General features: G+C 41.8%; 1 protein-coding gene across 19 annotated transcripts in view; it reads right to left on the bottom strand.

The window, feature by feature from the left end:
• Positions 1-10,732, bottom strand: part of MACF1 (microtubule actin crosslinking factor 1) — a 338,037-nt gene that overhangs the window by 68,231 nt on the left and 259,074 nt on the right. The window lies entirely within an intron of this gene.

The raw sequence follows: 10,732 nt of genomic DNA, 5'->3' as shown, positions 1-10,732 counted from the left end.
AGCAGCAGAGACCCACGCCCTAACACCTGGGCTGCTTTATTGCGGCTCACTTCCAAGGAAACCTGAGCCTGCCTGGAGCCAGCTCAAAAGTATGCGTCTGTATTTCAAGTCTCAAAAAGGAAAATACGAGAGAAAAGTGGTCCATATTCCCGGCCACAGCTTCTTGGCTTTTAAGAAAGCCATCTAATCACCTGGTGACTGTTAAACCAGGAAAGTACAAAGGGCAACCCAGGAAACTGTCCAACAGAGGCAGCTGCATTTCTGAAGGCGTGCAATACTCTGCTCCCTTTGTGATGGTCATTTTCTGATTTTATGAAGGAAAAGCAACAAAGTCTACTAAAATTTCGGAATCTCTTTTAAAATATGTGGTCAATATAGATGATTAAACTTACATAAAAGTTATTTCTATCCTTTACACAAACAGTGAGTAAAGCCAATAGTTGGCATATGAAGATCTGGCAGTGAACCTCTGAGCTGAGCCTTAGGCTTTACTCAGAGAGCCAGAGAGGTCCTTGGCAAAAATGAGGTGTGGGTTGAAGCCTATTATCAGAATTAAGCAACTAAAGGGGTGCCTGCCTGGCTCAGTCGTAGAGCATGTCTGCCACTCTTGATCTCGGGGTCATGAGTTCTTAAAAAAAAAAAAAAAAGAATTAAGCAAATTAAAAAAGATTGCACTGGCAAAATGTGTTATACTCCACTTCTCCTTCAAAAGAGACTGCTGATCAATTCTGCCCTGTCAAAACCAAAAGACTATCTCCTCATCTGTAAACCGAAGGGGAAAGGGATAGACTAAATTGTGTCTTGATAGCCTTTCTTTTTCTTTAGTTCTAAAAGTTTTAAAGAAGCCATACCAGAATCCTGAGTCTTCCTGGTCCTATACTGTAAGACACTAGAAACCCTGTCCCCTGAAGAACAAACAAGAGAAAGAACCAAGAATTCTTGACCTACAGAAAGTTCCAGGCAATGTGATCAAGTGAAGTATCTGAAGGGCTGGGATGTGGGAGGAAGGAGGCTTGTACTGGATGTCTCCTTAAGCTGGTGCACTAAGATTCAAGGGCGGATTTGAAACCAACAAAAAGCCTTCTCATAGCTATTCAAAGAATAAAGTGTCCCCTAAAATGATGACTTTCCTGACCCTTGAGGTGTTTGAGCAGAAATCCATTACAATCATTTGGCAAGGATTTGGGGAAACAAATCTTCTATCAGTTTGTCAGGGTGAATTTTAAGGTTCCTACTCACGCTGACACACTGTGATCCTAAGGGGTATGATCAGCCTATAGATCTGATACTTAACACTTCAGGGAATCTGGGTCTTAATTTTCCTTTAATTATTCAGTACAACTGGAAAAACCCAGGGAAGGCAAGATCAATTTCACTAGCAAGTCTCCCTGGCCAAATACACTCACTTAAGTGTTCAGATATCATAACAGACTGTTTAGTGTGCCAGGGCCCCTCTGGTTGGAAGAATCTGAGGAATTCTGGCTCTCGACTAGGGTGGGTGGTTATTCCATTATAAAGAATGATCTTGATGTGGAATCACAAACTTGATGGCCAGAAATTCCTTTCCTGTTTCCTCACCCAGTCAGGTGCCAACCAATTCAGTCTTCTTAAGCCCTCCCCATATCTATCTATTTACCTTATTCTCGCTATTCTGGCCAAATGCTCCATATTGTGATATAAATAAACAGAGCATTTTAACAATTATGAAGTTCAAATTCAAAGTATTTATTGGCTTAAGTTCTACTCTCTGACTATAAAGTGTTAAGAAATTTATTATAGAGAAATCTCCCAAAGTTCAAACACACTCTATAGAAAGGATTACATAAAGTTGCCCAATTCTCTCCCCCACCACAAAAAAAAAGAAGCCAGAGAGTGCTATCTGAGTGCACTGCTCCTTTTTTTATCATCAGTATGTGTTTAGGAAGAAATCAGGAGAGGAAGCACAGGGCTCTTTCCTCCACGTCTTTTTTTTTTTTTTTTTTTCCAAATCTGTTCATGAGTTTCTCTTTAGTTTTGGTATGTGGAACTCTGCCAATAGTCATCTCAGTGACTGAAATAAATACCTGATATAGCTTTCAGCCTCTTGTTACCCTGATAGCTCCAACAAAAAAAGCATCTGTTCATTTCACATGCTGTGTGTAAACTTTTTAAAAGACAAGTACAGGGAGCTCCAGAGAACCTCTTTGAATGCTTCCCCCACTCCTGTAACCACAAATATAAGTGCTGAAGCCAAATTTCAAATTAGTTTCCAGTTAGTTGATTACAAAGTTCAAAGAATTCTCTACTTAGAGATTCGTAAGAACGAAATTTGGTGTTGGATTTTCTTTCAGTGAACTTAGAAGAAAGAACAATCCTGGTCCTTCCTGCTGTCTTCTTAATTAAAGACAGCTGGGTAGAGTCTCCTCACACCCTAACACAGCTCCCTCTCCAAGTTTTGACCCCGACATTTTGCCTTTGCGCCTATGCTCCAGTCATAAACCACCAGCTTCCTAGGACAATCTGGAGACCCCAGGTCCACACTTCCCCAGATTCTTTAATGCCTCTTCATGCAACCCTCACTCTTGGAGGATTTGTTCTGATTAGAGGAGGATACAGAAGACTGGTTACATCTTGCACATTTTAAATCTACAAAATGGGGACGCCTGGGTGGCTCAGTTGGTTAAGCAGCTGCCTTCGGCTCAGGTCATGATCCCAGCGTCCTGGGATGGAGTCCCGCATCGGGCTCCTTGCTCCGCAGGGAGCCTGCTTCTCCCTCTGACTCTGCCTTCCACTCTGTCTGCCTGTGCTCGCTCGCGTTTGCTCGCTCTCTGACAAATAAATAAATAAAATCTAAAAAAATAAATAAAAAAAAATAAATCTACAAAATGCCTTTCATCTTAGGCTCGCTAGACTTTACAAGCATTTATTTAGTGGCAAGTGGAAACACCACAGTATTAGTCTGTACCTGTTGGGCATCAGTAACTACCATCCTAAGGTGTTTTTATTACATAAAGATGGCTATGGAGTGGCTCATTAAGCAATACAACATGATGTGAAGCTTCTTTTAAATGGGATACTAAGGATTTTGATGCTCTGTGAGCTCACATGTGTTTCCAAACCCATGAGAAAACTTTCCACACACTCTGCAGGAACTCTCATGACCCCTGTAAGCCCTTTCCTGCTTGCAGACTTTCCAAAAAACAGTGTATTAATCCCTCTTTTAGCCACTCACCAAGATAGTAATGACAAAAGCACTGGGCCCTGTGAATTAGAAAAGACTGGACAGGGGCGCCTGGGTGGCTCAGTGGGTTAAGCCGCCTTCGGCTGGGGTCATGATCTCAGGGTCCTGGAATAGAGTCCCGCATCGGGCTCTCTGCTCAGCAGGGAGCCTGCTTCTTCCTCTCTCTCTCTGCCTGCCTCTCTGCCTACTTGTGATCTCTCTCTGTCAAATAAATAAATAAAATCTTTAAAAAAAAAAAACAGAAAAGACTGGACAGAAGAGTAGAGGGAAGGAAGGCAGGGGGAATCAGGGAAGGCTTTATGGAGGGAATTACATTTACTCACTGGGATATGGATATGTAGAGATGGTAAAGACAAGATTTCTAAGTGAAAGGTCAGAGGCAGGGAGCCTACAGAAGCAAATTCAAAGTCAGCATGGCTTACATACAGTGAGTAGAAAAGGGAAAAATGAGAGGTCAAAATGGTAAGTAGCTTAAGGCGAGTTCACCAAGGCCCTTGAATGCCAAGCATGAATTTATGCTTCTTTATTCAGAAAACCATTATGACATTGAAATTTACTTATTTAAACTTACCAGGGACTCATGAGAGTTACTGAGTGGTACGATGAACGTCTCCCAATAGTTTGGGAGTGCTCATTAAACTGCCATTTAATATATGTGATCTCATTTTAAAAATCCAAATTCTTAAATTAAAAATAAAGCTTGAGGTGGTAAATTTACTTGTCTAAAGTAGTACAGCTAGTGAAAATCCAGGCTCTTAAGATTTGAGCTTATGTTTGATGATACTGCATTGGTTTCTGTACAGAATAAGCTTAGATGGGGAAGATTGAAGGTGGAGCAATCAGGAGGACTTTGCAGTTCAGTCAAGAGGTACCAAAAGCCTGAACTCATGAAAATGAGGAAGGGAGCTGTGAAGGAAATCACAGAAACAGAATATTTGGACTTCAAAGCTGACCAGACAGAAGGCAGAGGTTAAGGGGAAAATAAAACAATGCTATCGCATTACTCTTGTATTCCTGAGGGCATAATTGTCCTATAAAACAGCAGTAGAGGGGAAGAAACAATTTGAAAATGTAAACATTCAATTTAGAGTATACTGAATGTGAAGTACTCAAAGACAACCTATGGGGAGGTGTCCAGAAAGGCCCCTTACACAAAAGATAGAAGTTTGGGGTAGAGATACAGACTTGGAAGCCTTCCCCATAGAAGAATGAGGGGGTGGACATCCAGGGATTAAATGTGGGTTAAAAGGGAAGAGGGCAGATGACCAAATTTTAGACCACATACTTGGGAAGTAGGAGGACAAACCAAAAAAGAAAGCAGAATAGCAGCCAGAGAAGAGAATGGAGAGAATACCATGTCAGGAAAGAAAATGCACAGGAGGGTTTTGAGAGCGAAGAAGCTATGATATTAAATGCTGCATAACAGATGAGGAGGACGATGAGTTAGACAAGACTACTAGACTTGACAACTAGGACATCAGTGCATACTTCCAAGAAAACAGTCTCAGTGCCGTGATAGCGGCTGGATCACATTAGTGGGTTAAGGATAAGCAGTGGTGAGAAAGTACTGATCCTCCCTTCTTCCTGAGACTCTGTTCATTTGGCTTCCATGACACGATGCTATACTGACACTATCTTTTTAACTAGTACTTCTTTGACCTTTGGGTTCCTCTTTCTGTCCTCTTAAGGCAAGTAACTTCATAAGATATAGCCTTGATTCTTTTCAACTTGTTCAATATTTACTAGGTCTACTATGTGCTCCAAATTATGCCAGACACCAAAGGGAGAAAAATGATGAGCAATATGCGGTCAGGAACCTATATTCCAGTAGGGGCGGCAGACATACATTTTAATTCACTTGTAGTAAGTACTCTGAAAGAAAAGCAAGCAGTACTAGGAGAGCATCAGTCAAGGCGGCCTGATCTGCAGGCTCAGGAAAGGCTCTCCTGAGAAAATGGCCATGTGAGCATTCACTTGGGACTGAGAGCAGTCATTCCTGCTCCAGGTTTGCAGGACTTTACAACTTTTGCATGTTAACAGCTTCACATAACTGCTTGGTTATTTCTACGAAACAGGCCTTTGGGGTGAATTGCCAAGAAATCTTGCCATAGGGGTCCTTTTTCCAATATTAGAAAAGGAGTTAGGATAAATAATTCAGAGGGAAGAGATTTATGAAAACTGTCTCTTCCATTTTGTTACTAAAGCAGTTCTTACCATCGATCGACAACCAACCAACTTTGGTTTGAATGTAAAGAACTGGACCCAAATCAGAGCTTTTCCTTTGGGAACAAACTGCAAGACGGCAGAGACATTAAATGGGTTACTTAGATAGATGCAATGAATTCAAGCTGGAGGAGGTCTCGGAGAAGTTCAATTTCTTTGAATTCTTAGCATCCTCTTCCCTTGACTCATATATACATAAAACCGAATATTAAAAACATTTCTGCTGAAACTGTGAAGAATTAAAGCTTTTCTGTAAAACTATCTGGATCTGGTATATATGCTTCACAGAGAGATTAATTATATCTGTGTTTTTTAAGCTGCTTTTCTCTGAAACTAAGCTGATACCTTTTCCCCCTCACACCTCAATGTTTTAATTAAAGATTGATTAATATTAAGAGATATCTCTCCCAAAGATGCTGACTTGGTAGTTGCCACTGTATGGCAACAGGTGAACATAACGTGGTCTATGTTAAAAGATAATTAGGTCAAGGACCTTGAGATCATTAAAATTGATCTGATGGGTAACTGAGTTACTGAGGAAGTCACTGAGCTGGTAATGGCTTCTGGTTAATTCTGGTTAATGATATGAAAATAACACTGATTTGTAGAACACATAAGCCAAGGTCAAAATGGTCTCAGAAAAACATGCTCACTGTGGGATTTTGATATGTATAAGTTAACAAGTTAATAAGTAAGTAAGCACATGTATGTACGTGTGCATCAAGTACATTTAAAGTTGTGTTACAAGTCATGACCCATATTGCCTATATACTGCAACTCTAATGTTAGAAACCAGCTCTATACTTGTTCCCCCCAAAAACTGCTCAGGAAAGCTGTTGTCCAACCACCTGTTTCACTGCTGCCACCGAGCGAATTTTACTTTACCCTCATAATCTCCATTTTTCCAGGAAAAGAAAGAACTAATCTAATTGGGTACTGGGCCTTAGAGCAAATCTTCTGGAGAATAACTATCTCTAGGCACAAAGGGCATAAACTTCTTATTAAAAAGATTTTATAATATTCTAATTTGTGTGCCTGGATACTTTTTTTTTTTTTTTTAAATAAGAGATTATAGGGGTGTCTGGGTGGCTCAGTCTGTTGGGCATCTGCCTCCGGCTCAGGTCATGATCCCAGGGTTATAGGACTGAGCCCCACATCTGGCTCCCTGCTTGTCGGGAAGCCTGCTTCTCCCTCTCACCCTGCTGCTCCCCCTGCTTGTATTCCCTCTCTTGCTCTCTCTGTCAAATAAAATAATAAAATCTTTTTAAGAAAAACAAACAAATAAATAAATAATTTAAAAATAAGAGATTATTATCATTTATTGAGCACTTAATATATGCCTAGTGCTTTCATCTACATCACTTCATTTAACTCTCATAAAAACTCTAAAGGTAGCCATTTCACATTTTATAGTTAAAATAACTATACAGAAAGGTTAAGTGATTTCCCCCAAGGTCACATGCAGCTAGTATATGACAGAGCCAGAACTCAACGCTGAGTATTTCTGACTCAGACTCCTTCCTTTTTTTTTTAAACTACACTAAGTCGCATGCAGTATGAAGACTCTTTCTAGCTGTGAACTAATCAGGCCAGTGACAATGACTCTAAAGTGATGGGTAACAACTACAAGATGGTATTTCAGGATCTGGCTTTGGTTAAGCATAACTGAAGTAGCAAGTTTCTTTGTTTTGTTCAGGCTAATATCAAAATGAAACTGTGTTCCTTTAACATATGCTAACTAGTAAAGAAGGAAGAGAGCCCACAGGCAAAGAGAGGTGAGGAATCTAGGCTAGAATTAGAATTTCTCAGGATTCACAAGGATTTGCCTCAGGTCTTGCAAAGTATACAGCATTTTGAATCCCAGAGCTCACATGGCTTATGAGAAATAAAGAGCACTCATCTAATCAGTCATATATTCACTAATCTCCAAGTACATGCACAGCAATATGTTAACTACTTCTAGGGACACAAAAATGCATTCACTGAGATTAGAGATGGGACAAATGCATAGAATCAGAAAACACCAAAGTTTGGCAGTCTATGATAAAGGCCAAATGAGTTACACATCTTAAGTGGTCTAGGAGAACAGGAGAAGTTGTGAGCTGGGTAGATCAAGGAGGCTTTGGGGGAGACACAGGACTTAGACCAAGCCTTGAGGTTTGGGTAGAGATAGGCAAAATGTATAAGGAGAGTTTGGGATGAGTGGATGGGGTGGATGGGTGGTCTATATAGGAAATAACACTGGAAAAATAGTGGGGATCAAATACGGAGTTTCCATGGCTGCAGAAGGAAAAGACTAGAGGCACAGATATAGATCAGTTCTGAAGGAGGCCATAATTTAATCCATCAGATCAGATGGCTCCTACATTGGTCTGGGTGAAGGATAAGCACCCACAGAAAGAAGGGTGAAAATAGAACCCAAGGGAAAAGCACCTTGGAGGCCCAAGTTCTAGAAGGCTACAGCGTAATTTGTCTTTTTTTTTTCCGTGGGAACCATGTGCATACATGCTTGCTGTCCAATCAAAGAAGCTCTCTGCATTCCTAACAGAGGATCCTTTGTTCCACAAGCAAGGCTCCAAAGAGACAAAGTTTGATAAAATCACACTGAGATCAGGACTCCCAGCTGGTGCTGGGGCTGATGCCATTCCATAACACACCCTACAGGAAGCAGCTTGAGATACACAGTTGATTGATTTCCACAGCAGGAGGCTTGTGGCGGGGTGGGGACTGGTCAAGTATTAAGAGAATTCTTTAGCCACTAACTCAAATTAGTTCACCAGGATCCTAACTTTATCCAACAGATCTGTGTAAGTCACTCTCCAAACTAACACTATTTTAACTTATTTTTGAAAAAAAGGGAGGAAAACCATGAAGCTTTGCCAGGTAGTGCAACTCTTTTGTCAGTTAACTCTTGTCATGGCATCTGGAGAGAGGGAAAAAAATATCAAACCCCCACCTCGCTAAAAGTGGGCTGAATAAGATGCTATAGCAGCTCCTCTAGTTGTAGCAGTCAAAATGTCTCTGGATATTGCCAAATGTCCCCAAGGGGGAAAACTGCCCCCAACTATTGGTTAAGCATGGTTTTTTGTACCAAACAAACCTTTCAAATCCCAGTTCTAACAGCCACTTGCTGTTGGCTTGAACAAGATACTATAACACCTTTAAGTTGCAGTTCTCTTGTCTGCAACTGGAATTTTTTTTTAAAGATTTTATTTATTTATTTGATAGAGAGATCACAAGTAGGCAGAGAGGCAGGCAGAGAGACAGGGAAGCAGGCTCTATGATGAGCAGAGAGCCTGATGTGGGGCTCGATCCCAGGACCCTGAGACCATAACCTGAGCAGAACGCAGAGGCTTAACCCACCGAGACACCCAGGCACCCATGCAACTGGAATTTTAAATGTCTGATTGATGGGGGATTACAGTTTGAGCTTGGATTTAGGGTGTCTCTCACCGGACTTGCCACCACACATCACTGCCCTTGCACTCCCTTGTGCCTGCTTCTCATAACACACTGTCCCCCCATGAGGCCTGGCACAGAGCAAGTGCTCAGTAAGAACGGACTGAAAGAAATAACGAGCCCCTTCCTCCCAACCCCCACCAAGGGATCCATGGACCATCGCAGCACTTATTCTTATCCTGGAGGGGCCAAAGTTCTGAAAGGTCCATGTTTCAAATCACAGTGTTAGTAGCAGGAAAACAACTTGTTAAGGCCTAGGGAGTAAGTATGTCCCATTAATCTTCCACGGCCAACACCAGAGACTGGTATTTGAAGAGCACTTGGTAGTGGTAATGGCTAAGTATTAAGGAAGGTGGGGAGGGAGCACATTCTTCCCATAGCTAGGTTTCCCAACCGGGACAGCTGAGACTTGGGAAGAATCCGTTTGGCAGGAGACAGCCCTTTGGTGCAGTGATGCTTTGGTGCAGTGACCTGACATGACTCCCCGTGGGACCCATTTCATTCCTGGTGAACCAACCAACCCTAACAATAAAGTGCTCTTCAGAGCAACTCATCACACTTCCTAGAGGCTCCCTGTTTATGCTACGACCTGTGTAGCTTGAAAGTGCCTGGGATTTTTCTGAAGCTACAGCTGAGGACTAGGCCAAGGCTTGAGAACGGTTCATTTCCAGACACAATGAGAAACGGGCCTGTTCTGCAAGTCTGTGCTTATCTCAACCGTGTTCACTAATCAAATATTCAACAAATGAAGGTAAGTTCTGCATGGGGTGAATTCTAGTTTTTCTGGAAACATTTTTCTTCCTTCGTGTACAAGATCATATGGTGAACCTCAGTTGCAAATGCTACGTGCGGACACAATCTGTGAAGAATTTCAGTAAATTAAAATCAAACTGCTCAGTCCTTTCTTTTGTTGCTTTAAAATCTTCCCTTGCTATCAAAATTTCCAGACAGATTTTTTTTTTTTTGGGGGGGGGAGGAGTTTGAAATCCATCAATGCTTTCTTGACGAGCTTCCATTTGGTTTTACTACCTTCACTGAAGCGTGAGGCTCCTTTAAGATGATGTATTGGCTGCAATCTTGGGATTTTGCTTTGTGATGCTGTTATTTAAAATACTAATGGGGATACTGTAAAATGAGGCTGGAAAGACTTCAACATAAAGCAAACCTGAAGTCCTTAAAGGCACCTTCTTCACCTTCTCCCCACCCAGTTGCTACAGTGGGGGCTGAAGGGATTATTACAGAGCACTGGGATTCTTTGGGTGGGGTATTGAGGGCTGGTCTCTGAAGGGTTATAAATATCAGCAGCCAAACTGTGAGTTCCTGGGCTGAGGAGAGCAACTGACAGACCATAGTCTCCCCTTAAAGGCAGGGAAGGAGGAAACCTCCTGAAGTATTTCCACACAGGAAGTTCCTCTTCTCTTTAGAAATGCATCATCAACCAAACACCTGCATCAACAACTCCACAAAAAATAAACTGCTGATGCCAGGGAAAGTGCCTAGGAAATTTTAAACCAGACACTGATTAGTACCAGCAAAAATCAGGAGTCCAGGGCTTGGCCTAAAGGAAGGCTGACTTAGAGGCAGTTGCTGCTGCTACCACACAGTCTTCATCAGATTAGGAGAAGGTGTCTGCTACATAAATATTTAACTTAATCAACCAGCACTTTTTCCCGCTGAATTCTGTTTCCCACATGAAGGTGGCAATCTTCTTCAACGCAGTGGTTCTCAACCGAGAGAGATTTTTGCGTTCCAGGGGACGTCCAGCAATGTCTAGATAGGCATTTTTGGTTGTTACACTTGGGCAGGGTTGCTACTGGCATCTAGTGGGTA

This window comes from Mustela nigripes, chromosome 14, assembly GCF_022355385.1.
Source record: "Mustela nigripes isolate SB6536 chromosome 14, MUSNIG.SB6536, whole genome shotgun sequence".
NCBI classification, from domain to species: Eukaryota; Metazoa; Chordata; class Mammalia; order Carnivora; family Mustelidae; genus Mustela; species Mustela nigripes.
Note: the sequence above shows the minus strand (reverse complement) of the source record. Positions and strands in the feature narration are given on the sequence as shown.